General features: G+C 34.1%; 1 protein-coding gene across 1 annotated transcript in view; it reads left to right on the forward strand.

The window, feature by feature from the left end:
- LOC145943039 (lachesin) overlaps positions 1–21,466 on the forward strand; it is a 340,250-nt gene that overhangs the window by 20,565 nt on the left and 298,219 nt on the right. The window contains exons 2-4 of the mRNA XM_083050246.1: positions 364–602; positions 1,617–2,296; positions 2,419–2,460. The gene's annotated coding sequence lies outside the window, so the exon portion shown is untranslated. The remainder of the gene's footprint in view (positions 1–363; positions 603–1,616; positions 2,297–2,418; positions 2,461–21,466) is intronic.

The raw sequence follows: 21,466 nt of genomic DNA on the forward strand, positions 1-21,466 counted from the left end.
AATAACTTCGGCCATTACCGAAACGCCGCGAGTATCAGGCAGTTGGAGCTGCGTCCCGTTGTGATTAATTAGTAAGCATAATCGTTTCTAACCTTTGTATTGTAATATTTATCAATCGCATATCATAATGGGCGAGTTTTTTAAATTCATCGATTGATTAATCGATGAATTAAAAAACTCGCCCAATTTCAACGTTTCAATCCAACCTAACCTAACCTGATCTGTTTTTGCGCGCGCGAATGTGTGTTACGACTCGTGGATACATCTATCGCGTTAATTCTAGCTTACATATTTATATCATGTATGTTATAATGCGAAATAATAACATTGCTCTAATATATGTATGTATTTTATTTGTTACAGGTAGCATTGCTGATAAGCTGCGCGCGAGTTTGACTGCGAGATTCTCATCGTGTCAAACAGACGTTGCTTCGTGCCATTATAGTTTTCGCATCGCTTTTTTTCATTAGACAATGTACGCGAAATACGCGTGCGATTCACGCGTCGCGTCGTGATGAGTGTTACGAAGGAGCAATGACGGTCAACCAAGAGAGGAGGAGCAGGCCCAGGGAGGCATCGGGCGACATCGGGGCAACTGTGAGGTATGCAAAATAAAAACATTTTTTTCTAAACTGTACCTATTATTTATGAGATATTTGATCGTTTCCAGACTTTTAAAACACGCTGTGTATACACACACACACTCACACATAATATATGTAATACATGTATATATATAATTTGAATATTTTGTTTTCAGATCAATGTGTGATTTTAGATAATATGTTATAATATTTTAAACACGATTAATATATTTAACAGTTATCAGCTGATTTTTGTCAAAAATAGTAATCGAGTTTAAAGAGAATTATAACATATTAATTAAAACATATTATTATAACACATTATAACATATTATAACATATTATTTAAAACATTATTTAAATTCTTATATCAAATTATTATTTTAAAAATTAATTAGCAAATTGATGCTTTAATCAGCTGATATCTGTCAACAAATATTAATAAAGTAAAAATTTGCTAACTAAATTTTAAAATAATATATTATAAAAATTAAAATAGAAATATTGTTATAAATTATGTATTATAATACTTTATCTACGATTAATATTTTTTGATAGAAATCAGCTGATGACTGTCAAAAATATTAATCGAGTTTGAAGTATTATAACATATTATTTGAACATATTACTATTTTAATATTTTTAACATATCATTTAAAAATTTAATTAGAAAATTAACGCTTTATTAATAATTTTTGGCAGATATCATTTGATTAAAAAAAATTAGGTAAAAGTTAATTTGCTATAATTAAGTTTTAAAATAATATGTTTTAAAAATTAAAATAGTAATATATTTTAAATAATGTTATAGTTCTTTTAACTCGATTAATATTTTTGACAATTATCAGCTAATTTCTGTCAAAAAATAATAATCAAGTTAAAATAAACTTACCATACCATATCATATTGTTCCACGATTACCTGCATGATTTTCAGGGTAAATTTTAAAAGAAAATTCTTTCTGTGTGCACGCAACACACGTATTGTATGTTTCGCATAGTCTAATGTCTCGAATATCTTTTAACATTGCAGATGTCGAGTCGCGAGTGCAATCTGAGAACGATAAGTGTCGCAGGTACCTTCGAACGTGGCGTGTGACGAGTCGGGAGTGTCGAATCTAGCGACGAACGAACGTCTCGAACTACCCATTGGATTACGCGGTCGGGCATTCGCGATTATTAAAAATCGACGTTCGTCGCTTCGCGAGTTCGAGTGTTTGTCGTGAGACGTTTCTCCAAACACGTATTTCGCGCAGTTTATGATGAGTGTCGCGGGTATCTATTGCGTGTGACGAGCCGGGAGTGCCGAATCTAGCGACGAACGAACGTCTCGATCTACCCATTGGATTACGCGGTCGGGCATTCGCGATTATTAAAAATCGACGTTCGTCGCTTCGCGAGTTCGAGTGTTTGTCGTGAGACGTTTCTCCAAACACGTATTTCGCGCAGTTTATGATGCGTGTCGCGGGTATCTATTGCGTGTGACGAGCCGGGAGTGCCGAATCTAGCGACGAACGAACGTCTCGATCTACCCATTGGATTACGCGGTCGGGCATCCGCGATTATTTAAAATCGACGTTCGTCGCTTCGCGAGTTCGAGTATTTGTCGGGCGATCGTAATTGTTCGTGTTTTTCGCGAGTGTCGTGAGTGCTATACCACGAGAGGAGGAGGAGGCCCAGGGAGGCATCGGGCGGCAGCGGGTCAACTGTGAGGTATGTAAATAAATATAATTTATAACATACTCAATTTATTAATTATATATATATATATATATATATATATACATACATATACACACACATGTATATACCTAATTTAAACATTTTGTTTTCAGATCAACGTGCTGTGTACTACAACTCCATTGTTGCACGTCTCGGTGAGTGAGAAATTTATTTTATACAACATTTCTATAGCGGTAATGAGGTGTATGAAGCTGGCGTCTCATTTCGTGAAAACTCATAAATAATTAAGAGTTCTAACTTTATCTTCAATAGGTCTACAGTTCTTGATAGTTTAAATAGTAATAGACCTATTTGTTTAAACTATCAAGAAGTGTAGACCTATTGAAGATAAAGTTAGAACTCTTAATTATTTATGAGTTTTCACGAAATAAGACGCTAGCTTCACATACACTTGTTTGGTGCTTTATGCGATATTGTGGTGTGACATAAATCAAAAATTTCTGACGCTGTGCTATCGCGCGATCGGCAAAGAGAAATGTTTTGGTTCAAAGACAAAAGATTTTTGCATGGCTGTTGTAAATACTAGTTTAAGCACGATGCATTACTTAGAGCTGTAATAACGCTGAAATACGAAAAGCCTCTCGTTAATTCGAGCCCGCGTGCGCGGTGCCTTGATGTAAAAGCCGAGAGCGGTGCATCATGGACGTTGTCTACCGGAAAAGTCGCGAAAAGTTGCCTTTCAGACCAGGCTACGCTTTCTGCGCACGAGATTTACTAAGAATAATTATAAGCAGGGGCTTTTTGAAACTATACACGACTATGCTTTCGTATTACACGCTGTGGATAATTATGGTTTCCGCTCATATCTTGCATTAACATCTAAACCTCGTGTGCACTTAAGTAAAATTATATCGATCTTTACGAAGCGTTATTTATTTTTTTCTATAATAATGTTGAAACTATTCTCTCGTAATAATTCTTTACAATGTTGTAACATGAGACTTTAAACGTGACACTTTGTCAAAAGCATCTGTTGGAATTGCATATATTTTGATTACGTGTTACTATTTGCACGTTTGAGAATATCATTACAGACTTTGCATATTTCTCGAGGCGATTTCGTGAATTTGATAGAACCCCATGTTATAACTTTAAAGAGCTCCGCTGACGCCGCAGGTAGGCGACAAATTCGAATCACGTGTCAGAGTCAGATGCGTCTGATAAGGGTTAAAAGCACTTTTAATGGAGTCGCGATCGAGGTTCATCTTGAAACTTGACGATAGGACAGGAATGAGGAAGGTGATGACTAGGAACTAAATTTAGTAAACTGACCGATAGAGAAATGAATATTTTTAACGTATCAGTATGTGCAATCGATTATAAATTATCTATTGAGCTAAACATAATTTTTTATTGTATAATTAAAACATTTTTTCTTTAATGGTATCGTTTTTGTGACAAAGAAATATGCCTAAGAAAATAAATAGTGGCTTGAATAATTATAATTGAAATAAAAGAATTCACCGTAGCAGTAAAATTATATTGCGTGTAATTTATCATGTTGCTTGCATTACTATCGATAGTGATATCAAATATTATGTGTGTTGAACATTTTTTTGTTTAATTTACAAATATAATTTTATATAAACGGATACATGCGCGTGCTTCGAGCGCAGATATAAAAATATTAAAACACTAATTTATAGAATATATATTTTTTATAATATTTTATGACACGCGTTTTTCCAATTTTCTTGAAATAATGTTATCAAAGATACGAAAATACGCACGATACATTATATCAATATATATATCGAATAAAGTTATCCGCGTATCAATAATTAAATTTAATTAATTCGATTATCACAATTTGCACGTGTTTACATCATATTATGTATTTTCTACGAGCCTCGTGCGAGCGTTAATTCGCCTGTTGCGGCTGTCACGCATGACAAGACGACAGGAGCCAAGCCTGGCTGGATCCGAATGGTCGATCGGACAGACCAGGAGGACATTTAGGATATCTGTCATTTGCGGTTTAAATTACTCCGTGAATAATACAACATGTTCTGGACTCTGCAGCGCCGCGGGGTGCGCGAATAGCGAGGGGGGAGGGGGATTACGAGACGAAGGGAGGGTAACAGAGGGATGAAAGAGGAGACTGAGTACGCGCCGGGGTAGGTCGTGCGCCTGCTTTTGTCAAGCCGCAACACGAGCCGCGGCTTTAATACAATACAATACTGTCGAGAGGGTGGAGATGAGAGGCAGTGAGTCGAAGGGAGAGAGTCGGAGAGAACAGCTTACACTCACGGTTGCAAGTGTAAGCGAGAGAGAAAAAGAGAGAGAGAGAGAGAGAGAGAGAGAGAGAGAGAGAGAGAGAGAGAGAGAGAGAGAGAGAGAGAGAGAGAGAGAGAGAGAGAGAGAGAGAGAGAGAGAGAGAGAGAGAGAGAGAGAGAGAGAGAGAGAGAGAGAGAGAGAGAGAGAGAGAGAGAGAGAGAGAGAGAGAGAGAGAGAGAGAGAGAGAGAGAGAGAGAGAGAGAGAGAGAGAGAGAGAGAGAGAGAGAGAGAGAGAGAGAGAGAGAGAGAGAGAGAGAGAGAGAGAGAGAGAGAGAGAGAGAGAGAGAGAGAGAGAGAGAGAGAGAGAGATAGGGAGAGAGAGAATTTGGTACGACAGCAAAATGCTGTGTGTGTCAGTAAGTAACCGTCTAGATTTGTACGCCCCCTCACCATCCTGGAAAACCCAACAGACTGCCAGAGGACGTGTCAGATTCAGCAGCGTATGTTTTGCAAGAGCCTTACTACTCGCTTCTCCTCTCTTTTCTCATCACCCTTTCCTCCTTCTCTTCTCTCTCTCTCTCTCTCTTTCTCTGCTGTTTTGTATCCCTTTCTTTCTCGTGTCCTGTTTCACAGTTACAGCGACAGGGACGCATCTATGTGGAAATTGATGGAACTTAAGCTTCAAAGATGAAACTTAAGAGCCACGGCTATTACAAGATCTCGTACAGTATTTTTAGTAAAATATTTGTCAATTTTTTTTTAAAGCTATGAATTGCATAAAATGAGAAGAAATACATTTCTCTCTTTTATTTAATCAACCGTTGAAGTAAATTAATTTCAAATCTCGAGAAGTTATTATTTTTGTCTTTATTTGAATTCGCAAATGTGGCTTAAAAATATTAATAAGTTTTTCAACTTTAAAAAAAAAAATTATGCAAGAAATAGAGAAATTCATCTTTTTTAGTACGCGTCTGTTTAATTATGTTTCTGTCGTGGATTCTCGAGGATTATTAGCTTCTCGAGCTCGAGAGCCTCGAAAACTCTCACTATATACGCCCCTGTAGAATTGTACACTTGCAAATCTGTCGCTATAATTCCCTCGCCTCCCGCGAGCCATCCTTCTAGAGAATTCTGAGTTTTTGCGACGGCGCTTATGCAAGCGGAATCTCGGGTATCTGCGGCTAATTTCGCGGATCCTAGCGAGTTTCCTGCACGGAAAGCTCCCGCCATATGGCGCGCGGTTTGTGAATCCCCGCCGCTCGCTAATGTTTTGTTCCGGATCGCAATCCTACGGCTGATTTTGTCATTACTGCACTCCTGTATAGCGCGAAATAATGTCCCGAGTTTAATATATCTCTTTAAGGTCTTGGCAGGCATTTCTTCTGCGCGCGATTAATCCATTTTTGAAACAGCTGATATGATGATTACCGTATCGTACCGCTTATAAATTTGATTATTAATATTTTAATATTTCTTTAGAGAAGAAACAATCTTGAAAATCAAACAAATTGAAAAATCTGTAATTAAATTTTAGACTGATGATCCTTTTGAAATCTAATATGCATGTGATTGCATATATAAGCGTAAGCATCTACAATTTGTTTTCTCAAGTAGAATAGGAACATGTAAATTTCGTGACGAAAACTTTTCTAGAATTAATTACGAATTTCAAGCGCAGCTTGCACTCGATTATATACGCGGAAGTACATATTTTAGGCAAAGATTCTTTACGAATTGCTAAATGAGTTTACGACACGGGGTTAATGAGATTACTTCTGGTCACTGAGCATTATAGTCAAGACCCGAGAGTTTACTGCATTTCTGAGTCATGTCAAGAGTTATCCGACGTTCCTCGTGTGCGTTTCTCACGCAAACTTAGCATATCGCCGAGTTAGAAAAAGATAAATATTTACGAGCCCTCCATTACGCGTTATGGAATTTTTATCTGGTCTGACATGTAACACGTCGTAAAGTACTTGGCGTTTGCGGAATTTTCTGCGGTATACTTTAAAGAAAAGTTATCTTGACTGTTTTAATATCTTGACTATACTTTCGTTACTTCGCTCTCATTTCAACTTCGTATTAGAAAGACGGTGATTTTTTGAAATTTTATTTTCTTTTGCTCAGGAGATATGGCATATATTGAAAGTTATAGCACAAATTAATAGAAATAGTAATTATATTTATATTTAACAAAATTCCCTCATAAATATTCAAATTTCTATTTAAATTTTGCAATTTTAATATTCTCCAAAAATTTGAAAATTATTGATTACATTAAACGTAAAACAAAAAAATCCGTAAACTCTCAGCATCTTATTTGATCAGTGTTGCTAATTCTGTTTTATAAAATTAAAATTGTGACAATACGAGATATTCAATTTTAACAATCTTTTTTTGAAACTCGTAACAGCTTTACACTCGCTCAAAGCGATATAACATCAGCGAGAGATAAATCTATTGTGAAAATGTATTTTGCGCGATCAAAGTTGCTTCTGTCGAATGTGAGTATCTCTAGCGAGGTTCTATCGGAGAAATGTTTCGTGCACTTGATCCATTTACGGGATGAGCTTTCGGCGCAGGTGACAATAAGAAACCAATGGAGCATGTGAGACTGTACAGCTGGTGTATACGCCTATGTGGACACCTAACTGGATTCTACACGGTCGAGACGATTTCGCGAGTAGAGATAGGACTCTCCGGGCAAACGATAACTGCACCTTAGAGACGTCGACAGAACCGAACTTTGTAATTCAGGATACGCTCTTGCATATGTCGTTTCAGATAGTTATTGTCACGGATGGAATAATATTTTTATTATTATTATTATTTTTATGGCCAATCTTATATAAAATCGATGGTATATTGGAACAAGTAGACGTTATTTTGTATGATTTATCTGTCCTTTGATTGTGTTTGTGTGTATTAAAATAATTTTAGATTTTAAAACTTTGAACGCGAGAAATATGTTGGTTACCATTCATTTATGATCATCACGTTTCTCTCGATTAAATTATTTTGTTTATTCATATGAATAAAATGCATATTTTTATATGCAATGAATATAGTGCTGCATATTTTTAGTCATTCTATATATAATTCTTATCCAATTTGTGACAATATTTTTCTAGGAAAGAAATAAAAATAACGTTTTAATATTAGTCATATATACATATATAGGGAAAATTCTAATTAAATAAATTTTGACGAGGTATAGATCGAGCGAGAAAATATAAAATTTATATCAATAGTATGAATAATTTTTACGTTTCATTCCGAAAATTAATCATATTTATTTTTATTTTTGAAACACGCGTGTATACTCGTTACTGCGCACAGAATGTTTCCCTCCCTCTCTCGCAAAACGTATTACTCCCTTTTTTAATCTTTTCCTTGCGCTCGGTGCATCCTCGTCTTTATGGCGGCGCATCTTTTCGAGAGCAACGTATTGTGCCTCACATTACAATATTGCGATGTCGCCCAGGAATGGAAGGGGAGCGAAGGGGGACAAAGTGGGCTGAAGAATATAAAAAGAGTAGGGCTGAACAAATGCGGAGGAGAGGAGCAGGATGGAAAAAGAGAGACAAACGGAACGAACACGTAGAATCTCGGAGCGTGTATGGGATGAGTAATGAAACGGTCAGGGACAGAGGTTCTCTAATCCTGCCGGATATAAGATGAAATCGTTTGAGGGGGAGGGGGAGGAAGCGAGGAAAAGAGAAAGAGAGTGAGGATGGTGCATCGTAAACCGGCGGGGGGAAACTGAAGAAAATCCGGGATCGTTACATTGAGTACCGCCATCGTTTTTAGATTAGGTTCGGCCAAACGCCAGATTTTGTTCACCGTGCGAGAAACAAGGCAGGAAATTTACGAACCCCTTCGCTCGTAACGTTGAAATTCTGATACAAAATCGCGAAAGATCGAGCGGGTCTGCAGTGAACGCAACGTTGCACGCGGTTGCTATGGTTGGATATAGAAAATTGTTTTATTAGCAAAAAAAAAAAAGAATTAGTTAAGTTATAAACTTCAGTTTCGTAGATTTTAATTGAAAAATTAATTAATGTATAATAATTAATCATTAGATCTGTTTTGTGAAAGATTATGAATTTTCGATACTAGAAAAACAATTAAGTGGTTAATCTAGTGATTATTCTTATGAAGTATATCGATAATTACTTGTCTTTGCCGATTGTGTAAAAGCTTTGGAGGGCTCATAAAATTTATGCAATGCAAACTCTGAAATTAGAAATGCGCTATTCCGCGACGAATCAACGGTAAAGGGCAATCCGCAAATCCGGGGGGAAGGGAGAGCCGTGAAATTTTGTGGTGCCGGCGTTGAGTCAACTTAATTAAACTCCATAATCCATTTCTATAACGTCTTAATTCCAATTCTGAACGAAGTTTGCGGAAGAAACTTGCAGACGCATTCGCATGTCGTTTTCCGCATTGAAATCTACCGAACGAAAACTGGAGGATTACGAAGTATTCTGAGAGATGGAAAAGGAAACGTTGTTTCTTTGCGATAACGAAGCTTGCCGATCGAGTCCCTTGACTATGTTATTTAAATTAGAGGCTTGGGGACAAAAACCAATCAAGAGTCCATTTTATCAAATGTTAAGAAAACCATCGAAGCTGTTTAAAACACTTGGAAATTAAATCAAATGCTTATTTTTAAAATTAATGTAAAATTCGTTTTTTATTTTTCTTAAGAATTCTGCTTTAAAAGTACATTGTTTACGCAATTTTTTTTATTTAATATTATTTTTCCGTCGATCGATGGAATTTCTACATTAATGATGAAGCAAATGAATAAATTATAATTTATAGAACTTAATTAAACAAACACTAATTAGACTTGATGTGTTAATAAATCGGGCGTATAATATAATGTTACTATTATTCAAAAGAGAAAATCGGTAAAATTGTTGAATTAACATTAATGCAATAGACAGTATTACTTATGCAAAGCATATATTACTCGCGGGCTATATGTGCTAGAACTTTGAACATTATTATACTTTACTACATGTATTGTTTTGCATTGTTAATATAATTGGTTGAACAATCTAGTCTTCTACATGTATGTATATTATTTATTCAATTATTTGGTTATTATTTATTAAAAAAGATAATACCATCAATTTTAATTTGTTTGCCACTATTATACAGAATGTTTTACTTCAAGTTTTGAAATTAAATAGCAAGTTTATAGAAAGTATTCACTTGTATAACAGAAAGATTATACGTAGGAAAAAAAATATTTTTCCAGAGTACATAATTTTCAGCTTCTTAAACAATGTATTTAATTATTTTTCGAAACAGAGATTTTTTCTATATTTTTTTCTCGCTCTTTAAGAGTTTTATAGATACTTGATGATATATCATATAATTATTATTTATTATATAATTATGTGAAAAAAGCACATAATTATGCATTAATTTCTACAGAAAATATATAAAATGCAAAAATATAAAAATTTAATTAACAAAATTTCTCGCATAACGAAGCATAAATTTGAAAGTAAAATAAAATAATTATCTTTCAACAATGAATGCAAACTTATATAAATCTTTTCTGCTTTTGTATTCTATCGAAAATCTCAAAAGATAGGAAATTTTACTGTCAGTTCGAGAGAAACAAATAAATCAACATTTATAAATGATCGCAATAGCTCATATCAATCAGGTCATTGACATAGCTAATGTTGCAATCAGAGTTGCACGCATATGTGTTAATGTAATAATATTTTACATAACATTTATTTTTTTTTATTTAAAATAATACACGAGTTTTTCTACCAGTTTCTGTCAAACATTTTCGGTAAACAGCGCTTCCATGTTCGATGAGATTGAAAGAACCATGATTGTATTTGTCGATCAAAAAAAATTATGATATTGCGGGTATTGTTTTCTCTGTCTTTATGTTCGTCTGTTGTTTAACTGCTTCTCTCAGAGGCGAAAAAGTGAATCGAGTATTAACTGTTTGCCAATTTCTGGCATGATTTAAGTCCGCCGACCTGTTTGCTACTGGGAAATCAGAAAAGTTATCGTTAAAGCCATCGTGGTCGGGCTATACGGACTGTCGCAGTGTCGATAAACGTTCATAACATTATTGGAGCTGCATCGTGCTCGTTTCGATTCAACGCGGATCCTATAAATCGCGCGTGTGCGCGCGTGCTTCGTATCGATCGACTCTCGATTGCAGACTCTTGTCGAGCTGAAAACTGCTTCGCGAATTCGTTCCCGCGTGCACACATCACACATTGTTATCCTCGAATATCGCTAAATTAGATAATAATGAGAATATTGTCATGTCGGATATTATTATATTTAAATTAATTTCTGCATTTTGCGCACGTGAAATATTGTGGAGTGATCGCGACCGCGTTCAGGATCTGCGGAAAAGATATATGTGATATTAAACTGATTAATTCTAATTTACGTATCACATATAAAATCGTATCAATGTGTTATTCCAAATGTGCCAAGTGATATTTATATATCTCGATTAATCCATTAAATTTTACATTTCTCTGAAATTTTGTGATAAATTAAACTTATAGAATAAATCTGGAATCTAAAATTCTCCCGAATTTTTAGTAATTTGAGTTGTAAAGAGTATTGCAGCTAATGAATCGTTAAATATGCTAAAGAAATTATACAAAAATCATTATTTTATTGCAATGGCGATAGAAAGTAAAAAATCGAGTAAAAAGTCGCATTTTAAATGAATTAAAGAAATCACTTATGTACATAAATTAAATTATGAACAATATTTTAATTTTTTATTTTATTTTATAATTATATCTTCCTATCATTTGCTGAATTTTTGATTTTTATCATCGTGCAGAGTCAAAGATAGGTTGCATTAAATTTACAAGAATGAAACAAAACATTTTACATTAATTATAACGTTATAGTGTGGTGCTTCGTTACTTGATTCTGCTGACTTATGTTAGCCTCGGGAGTCTTTTGAGAGAATATCAGTCTAAAGTACACTTTTGCATTGCATTATATAAAACCATAAGGTATTCCGCGCAAATTGAATAAAGAGTATTTCGTAGCGAGGAGTGTCGAGAATGAATGTGTGCGAGTTTTTGTGTATGCTTTATGCGACATCTCCGAGATCTATCAGACATTACGCTCTGACATCTAATACGGTCGCGAGACGTCGACAACGAGAATGCGTGTGATGCATCGGGCTGCAGCATAGCTGGGGAAGGATTTCTTTGAACGTGCCTCGCATCTTCAAAGGGGTAAAAAAAGAGGCAAAAATGGAGGTACTCGCTGCTCGAGCGCGCAATCTCACAGCGACATTGCATCTGCTAAGAGCGTCCGATGTCCTTAAAGGTTGGAAAGGTCCGAAGTAAAACGTAGCCGAGGATGAAAAGTGTCGGCTGATGTAAGGGAGATGATATCTGTATATCTACTGCGACATACATGTTTGCCAGACGCCGGGAATGTCGAGATTCTGTCAGACAATACTACACGTGCGATCACCGCGAGTACATTAATTATTTCTGAGTGATATCTTGAATATACATATAGCATTGATTCATTAGCTGCAATATTCTTTATTATGCTAACGACATATATTAACCGTGACGAAACTTGTCCGGATATTATGTTTAAATATTAATAATAATAATTGCACATTTATGCAATTTTATTTTAGTATTTGAAAAACACAATTACACTGACTTGTTCTTGTCATTGCTTCATTATTTCTAAAATAATTAGACATTGAATTATTACATAATGTAGATTTAACGAAGAACGTATAAAGAATATATATATTATATTAATTTAATTATTATTAAACTAATTAAATATATATAATTTAATTAAATGTTGTAAACTATCATCGATCTATTAGCCTTTATTGCAGAACGTCAGTTAAATTTTAGATTACTAGGTTGATTGATTCTAGAATATAATAATGGTAAAAGAAGATTTTAAAAGATATATTTTTGACGTTTTAAAATAAATGCTATTTCAATGTGTGTTTATGTGTATTTAACACAAAGTAACTAAGTAATGAAGATAATGAATAATTTACTGCAATCATCCACGTGTTTTGAGATATTTTCCATTTCGTTGAAAAAGCAAATAATGCATAATATCACGAGGCAATTATACCTCGACGGCATAAAAGCTATTCATTCGGAAAAGGTTTTTGAAGATACGAATTATATAAATACCTATTGCATATAAACACTTAATGGACTTTCATTACACACAAATGCACGTTACAGAGCATACAATATCCATGTTGTCTGCCGATAATATTTCCCGATAGTATGTTATACCAAACATTTATTATTGCTCTTAACGAGCCGTATATTACGTGGAGAGTAACGCGCAAAGTGGCAGCTTTAAAGCTCTTTATCGCATCGATAATCGATTAAATTGTCGTAACAAGTGTTCTTTTTTGCCGATTCAAAAATGATAAAAGATTTTTTCCCGTTTGACTGTCTCATCGCCCCTCACAAGTAAAATCTATTCGTCTCACATCGATACTCAATACCGAAAGCGCACATGACCTGAGTCACTAGCGGATCCTGACGTCGATAATGGGAGGGGGGGGGGGTTGCAAAATTATTTTATTTAATATTTTTGGTTTCATGATTAGCTTTTATTCCAGGATCAACGATGTCGATAGTTCTTTAATGTTTGTTTTTCTTTATTTATATTTTTAAAACAAATTCAGCAAAACTGTTACTTTTAATTTGCAAGGGGGGGGTTTAACCCCCTTCCCCCCCAGGATCCGCCAGTGTTTATATATATATATATATATATATATATTATATAGATATAAAGAATTTCTCGCCTAACTATTTTCTTGCAACGAAATTATCTCATCATTTCGTTCTATGTCTGACTTAATCTATACTTAACTCCTTGAATGCGTAATGAGTATAATTTACAGTGTATCTTATACTTCTATATATATATATATTTTATATATATATATTTTATATATATATTATATATATATATATATATATAAGTATAAGATACACTGTAAATTATACTCATTACGCACTCAAGGAATTAAGTATAGATTAAGTCAGACATACGACGAAATAATGAGATAATTTCGTTGCATGAAAATAATTAGGCGAAATTCTTTATATCTATATAATATACTTATATATATATATATATATATATATATATAAGTATAAGATACACTGTAAATTATACTCATTACGCATTCAAGGAGTTAAGTATAGATTAAGTCAGACATAGGACGAAATAATGAGATAATTTTGTTGTACGAAAATAATTAGGCGAAATTCTTAGTATCTATGTAATATATATTATATAGATATAATATATATTATATATATATTATATAGATATATATAAAGAATTTCATCTAATTGTTTTCGTGCAATGAAATTATCTCATCATTTCGTCCTATGTCTGACTTAATCTATACTTAACTCCTTGAATGCGTAATGAGTATAATTTACAGTGTATCTTATATTATATATACATATACACTAGCATATACATTAGCGGATCCTGACGTCGATAGCTTTTTAATGTTTGTTTTTCTTTATTTATATTTTTTAAACAAATTCAGCAAAACTGTTTCTTTTAATTTGCAAGGGGGGGGGGGGTTTAACCCAGGATCCGTCAGTGGCCTGAGGTAAACCTGTCTTTAATACGGGCACGAAGAAGGTTGTCGGACTCCTCTTAGCTACCCAGGGACAGAATGACCACGAAGCCAATTTCGAGGAGCTTCGAATGCGGGTACGCATTTTCATTTTGAGCGCAGTGAAGAATTTATAAACGATCACTTAAGACGCCAATTATTAAAGTCTCCAAGCTACAAATTCTACAAAGTTTCTTTAAAAAAATAGGCAATTATCAGTAAATCATTATAAATTTTTATATCTCTCCGTGACGTTCTATAATTTATTTTATTTTATTTTATGATTTGCATGTCTCTCGTTACGTTCGTATGATGAATCCTGATGGCTGCATATTCACGTACACTAAATTTGTTTCATTTTTTTTTGAAAGACTTATAATCTCAGTGTTTATACTTTATTTCGCGCATTTCTACTTACTCTGTCATCCGCAAAGTCCGATCGGTCGGATACGACGCGACCCTCTTCGCGCAAGATATTGCCATCGAGACCGGACTTTCCGAGTCAAAGGCAATCGCCTGTTTACAGGCAGTATCCAATCTACATCGGACAGCGATAGCGGCGGGGGCGTTTACACCGCTACTGCTGCTTGAACAAACAAGATGTAAATTCGCCGTGCCATGCACCAGGAGGAAGCAAGTAATTAGACGCGTTGTTGCGGGGTCGAAGCTTTGAACTCTCGCTTCGTATCGGGGCCACTGTTTTCTCCCGGTCCTCTATTCTGATCTCCGCTTCGTAATTCTGTTGTTCTCTCGTCCACCGTCTTCGAGGATATACACAAGTTGGCGGCCGGGTTACGCGTTCCGGAGTCTTGTATGCGAGCACGCACTTCTCACACACGTTTAATCGTGCGCGACAGGTACACATAAGGATACACAAATTTCGATTCTCCGACAGTGATCTGTCGCGCTATGCCGTTGCGCCGAATTGAAATTTTAATGAACACGTATGTAGGGACGCGAATTGCGACGAAGTTGGTCAGGTCGATAAACAAAGACGCGATTGATGCCAATTCTATATCCTTTTTCAGTAGCCCTTTTCCATTTATTTTTATTTTGTACGATATATTAAGACACTCTTGTTCCTAAATAGAGTAGATTTTGACAAATAAGTTTTAACATAATGTATGTATATATATATATATATATATATATATATATATCTCTCTCTCTCTCTCTTGTAAAAAATATATAATTTTAATTATACAAGTTACTAATTAATGTATTTAATATATATATTTAAAGAATACACACGAGAGAAATGATCTGTCTAAAGTAAATGCATTAAAACTATTTAACAGAAATCGGAAAAACGTAAAAATTATTTATTGAAATAATTTTTTCAGAGACACACACATGAGCTTTTAAAATACATTCTCCAATAAGTATAGAGTGAATACATCATCATGCAGCTCTTTTTTAAATTTGATCTTTTTTAAATTCGAGCTTCGAAATTTATGTATGACCGTATTTGTACTACTGTGTGTTGTATTAGGCAAGCATTCCTATTTACTATTTTATTTCAAAATCGCAGTTTATGTCGAATGATGTAATCATAATTTAGGCTATTTCCGAGAACAATATTCTTAAATTACGTATTTATATTGCGTATTTTCCCCATGTCGTTATGTATCTTTCCGCTTCTAGTATCGATCGTAGTTCTCGATATAAGGTTGTACTATAATGACACGCTAGTGAAACTCTTGTTTTACCAATGTTTTCGCTCGTAACACATATCGGAAGGCGAAAGAAACCATGCTAACAGAAGGATTCTGTTGGTTCAACAAAACCATCGTACCGCCTTCTACCTTTCTGTCCGAGTGTAAAATCTTTTCTTGACTCCTTCGCGGTCGAGAAGAGCGCGATGGAGGAAAAAAAAGATGGCGAAGAGCTTTAGAGTAACTCACTGGAGCACCGATCGAGGTCCCCGAGGTAGTCTCCACTTTCAGTATTTACTACGTTCGAGGAAAAAGTGCTAGGTGGTTTTAAAAATCGTTTTCGTTCTGTCAGAAACCGGTCTTCCTTCATCTCTTTTCATGTATTACTTTGTTCCTACACGTGTAAGGAATTTTGAATCAAATATCTCGCTTTATGTATTTCTATAAATCAAATCAAAATTCATCACTTTCTTGAATTTTATCTTTATCGTTAATCGTTGATTAATTCACTGTATCAGCGAATCTCTCCGCTCTGTACTCATTATTAATGATTAGATTAATATAGACATTTTAAGAATTGTTTTAACATTTGTTTTGCACTAATCATTAATAATGAAAGTGCAGAGCGGAGAGATTCGCCGATAAAGTAAATTAATCAACGATTAATAATAAAGAGAAAATTCAAGAACGTTGTTAAACGAAATCATGTAATATATATAATGGATTTTCTTATATAAAAATCAAAGAGAGGCGTACGTGATATATAATATTTTCAGTTATTCTAGATACATCGAAATAAAAAGGAATATTCTTTTTAACAAGAAGTTATGTATTCAAAAATTGTACGACGTTACAACCGCAAAGTACTCGTCCGTCGTGGCATTTCTTGAACGTCGTTAAGGGAGACTCTTGAATGCCAACGGAGGGCACACGACAGACAAACGAGGGGGTCGAAAGAGCCTGCAAAATGCACGCGGCGCGGAATATACCGAACTATATCAAATAGCACGACGGTTAATATTGAATTCTGTCGGAGGGAACGAGCGCAAGGATCGAACGTGTTTCTCGTTAAGTGAAGCAATTACCCAGACCTATCTGTTACTTAGAACACCGTCAGCAGCCACCAAAGCTTTCTAGTTTTGAAGATTGCTTCAGCATTACGTCATAATCTGCAGCGCTGTGCATTTTTGACTTATTTCTATTTCTTTCGTGTTGACATCTATATAGCTGCATCAATTTCACTTTCATACATAACTTACGTTAAAGAACGAAAGATATACTACTTTTTTATATTATGCATTTAATATTAATATTAGATGCATTAAAAAACAATTAAGAGAGTACAGAAATTTTAACCATTTGACGATTTATTCTATTGCGTTGTACAATGTATGTATAAATTTTGAATCATGTGGATATCTTTTGTATATTGTTTATTTATATATTAATTGAAATATATTAATATCATATCTGCAAAATTATGTAAAGATAATTCGTGGATTATTCGTTCAAAAATTAGTAATTAAAGAATACCGAATCATAACGCGTTTTTCGTGTAAAGCATATGATGAAAATTATTATTCGAACGCGATGCTCATCTTTAGTTTGCGGATACTTTTTTTTAGCGCGCGTGATTTTTTATGACACCGACTTCCTGGATCGATAAAGCATCGTAACGAAGAAATTGGCCCGTGCTAGATATTCGCTAATTATATATCTCGTGCCGTGTCAATTTTACCTCACGCTGCGCTGCACTCGATGCATCGGTAAACTTGTAAATAATTAACGAACGTTGGTCCTATACCGTCGTTAACATTCTAGCACGTTATTGGCTCTCCCTATTAGGCGATATTGCTCGCGATCATAGCGATGCGTAAAACTCGTTACGTTTCCAGACATGATAGCATTGGAACACGGCTTTAGAATTTTTCTAAAACATTTTGTTCTGTCAATATTTATCGTATTTCTAATATTTCTCGAATTTCTCGTGACTGCCATTGTCTCTTTAATATACGTTTCAGCTTTATCGAATGAATTCCAAAATTAACTTTCTAGCTTCAGACTGCACGAATTGAAATTACATTAATTAAATTAATTTTGATAAAATATTAGTAACGCTTAGAGTATCGATCAAAGTTAAAATCAATTTGCGGAAATAGATGTACGAAATATTTGTAATGATAAATCTAATAATTTAATAATCTATAATTAAAAATAATTAAAATGTGATATAAATGTTTGTAAAAACAAAATTATTTTTCGTACATATTATATTTTTATATTATACGTATTTTCGGAATTTTCAAAATGATACATATATTCTTACTATTTGTATTTTCAGAGATATTTAGTTCCTATAAAATTGGTATAACTGACAACCTCTATCTTTTTGGATTTTTGCATTTATATGCGCAGCTTTGTGGTGAGTGTTCCTAATTCACTCTTCCGCGTTGTGGGACTTCTGAAATTTTAGATGACCACTGTAGTAGCGAACAGACGCGGGTATATAAGGTAAAGGGATCGTTTGAAATTAGCCACGGATTTTAGTAGGAGCGTCAGGTTTCAACGTGGTTGGGTGGCTCGTGTTAGAGTATATGATCGTGCTTCACTTCGGAGGCATGCGCGTTGAATCTTAATTCACGTTATTAGTTTTAACTGTCTATATCGAGATTGCGCCTGCTGCGATAGATCTGTCTCATAAAAAAGCTGTTTTGCTATTAAAAGACAAAAAGTCTGAGACAAATTAATAAAAAATAAATTTTTTTTCTTTTACTAGAAAAAAGTTCTGTAAAATATTCAAAAACTGTGCGACGTTACAGTCGCAATGGAAAGTAAAGTATATTTTAAATTTACTTTGCACAAAAAAAGGATATATGTAATTAATGAATTTATTTATATATAAAATTTATAGAAATACGATACATGCATCTCGAAATCCAGTCGATTCTGTATTTAATGTTGTTTGTTTAATATTATGTTATTACTTTTTTTCTTATTTTTTTATATCACTCAAGTTTCTTTAATATCTTTAACGCACGTAACACGCGTTTTAAACTTATATAGAACTATAAATGATAATTAATAGATAAGAAAGCGCTTTGTGTCGAGCATAGGTATTACTTAATGTCTCCGGTCCGATCTTGCCATTAGCGCTTTCGCTCGCGGGACGGGATATGCTTCTTTAAGAAATTTCTACGATGAAGATACGATTTACGAGGTGATATAAAAAATAATGGTTTAAATAGAAGAGAGCCCGCGCGTAATGGAACGCTTAACATTCTTTTGTCTCGGTGAGACAGCCTATCTCTCCAGATCGTATCAGCTAATTATTTCATCGGGGAATTATTGTCCAGCCGGATGTGGCTTAGGTCGGTCCATCGATGCCGCCTCGACGGTCGAAATATTCTCGAGTCGCGTCTACCGGTGGATGCAGCCTGCGAACAGGTTGCGAAATCGCAGTTCTTTTTGTAGGGACGCGGAATGCTTTATAACGAAGTATTCATTTGCAGCGTTACTGATTTTATGTAATAATGTCGCTGGGGAATCACTTCGGAGCCAGTTCGGTGTTAATTGCTAGCGACGATGAGGATATAATGCTCACAGATTGTTTTCAAACTCGTCTTACACATTATGCAATTTGCACGTAACGAATCCTGTCTTTTTGCTTTGTTTTTGTTTTACCCTCATTATTATTGTTGATACAGCAGCATTATATTACTTCCTTATCGATGCTGATGCTAAAGTAATATTATTTTCACAGAATAAAGTAATATTATTTTCACAGAATTTTTATTTCTTTATACAAAATAAAGATATAATTAATAGCGTAAAAGCATCGTACACATGGGAGAATGAAACGGTTTATGCTTTCTTTATAACTTTCTCATCATGTTTCAATTTATATGTTCATAACGATTAAAAGATAATACGTAGACGATGCAACTAACAAATTTCATAAGCGTTATTAAATCGAAATTTAATATACATATACATATAATAGAAAATTGCAAAATAAGAATTTTTACACAGAGAAAAATAGGAGCTAATTAACTTTCTTGTAGATTATTAGTAATATGAATAGAGATTCTCTGTTTTAGTATTTATTTAAGACATCCGCGAAGTTAGAGAAATCAAGTAGACTTGTATGCAATAGAAATAATTCTGTCTGCAATTATTATGCGCTTTTATCAATGCATTGCGTATATGCGTTTTAAGCTACGCATTCCCTACTAACACATCAATAGCTAATATGCTTATGAAATATGCATTGTAGAGGATAAGCTTTACGGGGAGAGTATGAAGCAGTTATACCGAGAGAGTGCAGGGGGGGAAGGTTTAAGAGGAACTTCTGGGAGGGTGAAATCAAGACGAAAATCATTGTTCGCTGTGTTAACTCGACGTTAAAATGGTTCTAAATTATTAATACCATTGTGAAATAGCGCTAATATTCCTTATAGGATAGTTGCGAGTACATTCACGTACAAGCGACGTAAATACTTTCCTACAATACATGGTAATCTCAGTCGCGACGATAGTTATTAACATTCTTAGATCTAATGACAACGTACAATGCTTTTTAGAAAAAAAATGTCGTTACTGTACAGTTTGAACTATTCAGGAACTTCTCAAGCAAAACGTATTTTCTGCTTATTAAAGCAGAAGTTTCCGAGATAAAATCTATTACGTTAATCATGATGTTGGATATTGATTATTTAAAATGCGAAACTCTTAAAACTCCCGCTCTCGTTAAGTAGTGCGTAATTTATAAATTCTTCAAAGTTAATTTCAATAGTTTGATTAAATTAAATCAATATTTATCCGCAATATAATTTTTCTTTTAAATATATAAGATATACATATATAAGATCATTTTATTAATTAATAGCTTAATTTTTTATTAATTTTTTATACGAATAAAGATAAAAACTATGTGATATAAAATACCATTCAATATAATTAAAGCTACGTTCCCAATGGTACTCTTTAAATGCTCGTAAGTACTTAAACATTCTACTCGACAGAGAATCTTCCCAAAATCATATCATTCATGATTTAATGAATGGAGAAGTAGGTACGCGTAAATGAGATGGGGAATAGAGAATTGAATATACGTCTGCGGAACAAAGAAAATGGAAGCCGGAGAAAATGGATCTTTCGGTAATGATAATTCATGCTATCGCGGTGGGGAAATTTTAACCGCGATAAATATGAGTATCGAGTATTAGCGAAAGATGAGTAACTAGCTCTAATATACGATTCTTGTTCATTAAAAGTGTTAAATTAAACTAAACCATCATCGTTTACATACGTCAGTAGAAAAGATCAATTTGCGATTGCGCGTAAAATAGCAAGATGCATAAAATAGCACCGTATATAGTTCATTCCTAAATTAAAATGCAATCAGATTATAGATTTGACACGAAGGAAGGAGAGATAGAGAGAGATTTGAAAGATCATGCATATATATATATATACCTAATATAAATTTTTATAGAATAAACTCGATCCATATTTGTGAAGTTGAGAGCTTGAAAAATTTATTAAATCAGAAAGATTGTTAATGTCCATGTTTCTTGTAGGTAAACATTTTAATTTTACCAATTA

The sequence above is a fragment of the Prenolepis imparis genome, unplaced genomic scaffold (assembly GCF_030444845.1).
Source record: "Prenolepis imparis isolate NDT839.2.m4 unplaced genomic scaffold, iyPreImpa1.0 SCAF_11, whole genome shotgun sequence".
In the NCBI taxonomy this organism is placed as follows: Eukaryota; Metazoa; Arthropoda; class Insecta; order Hymenoptera; family Formicidae; genus Prenolepis; species Prenolepis imparis.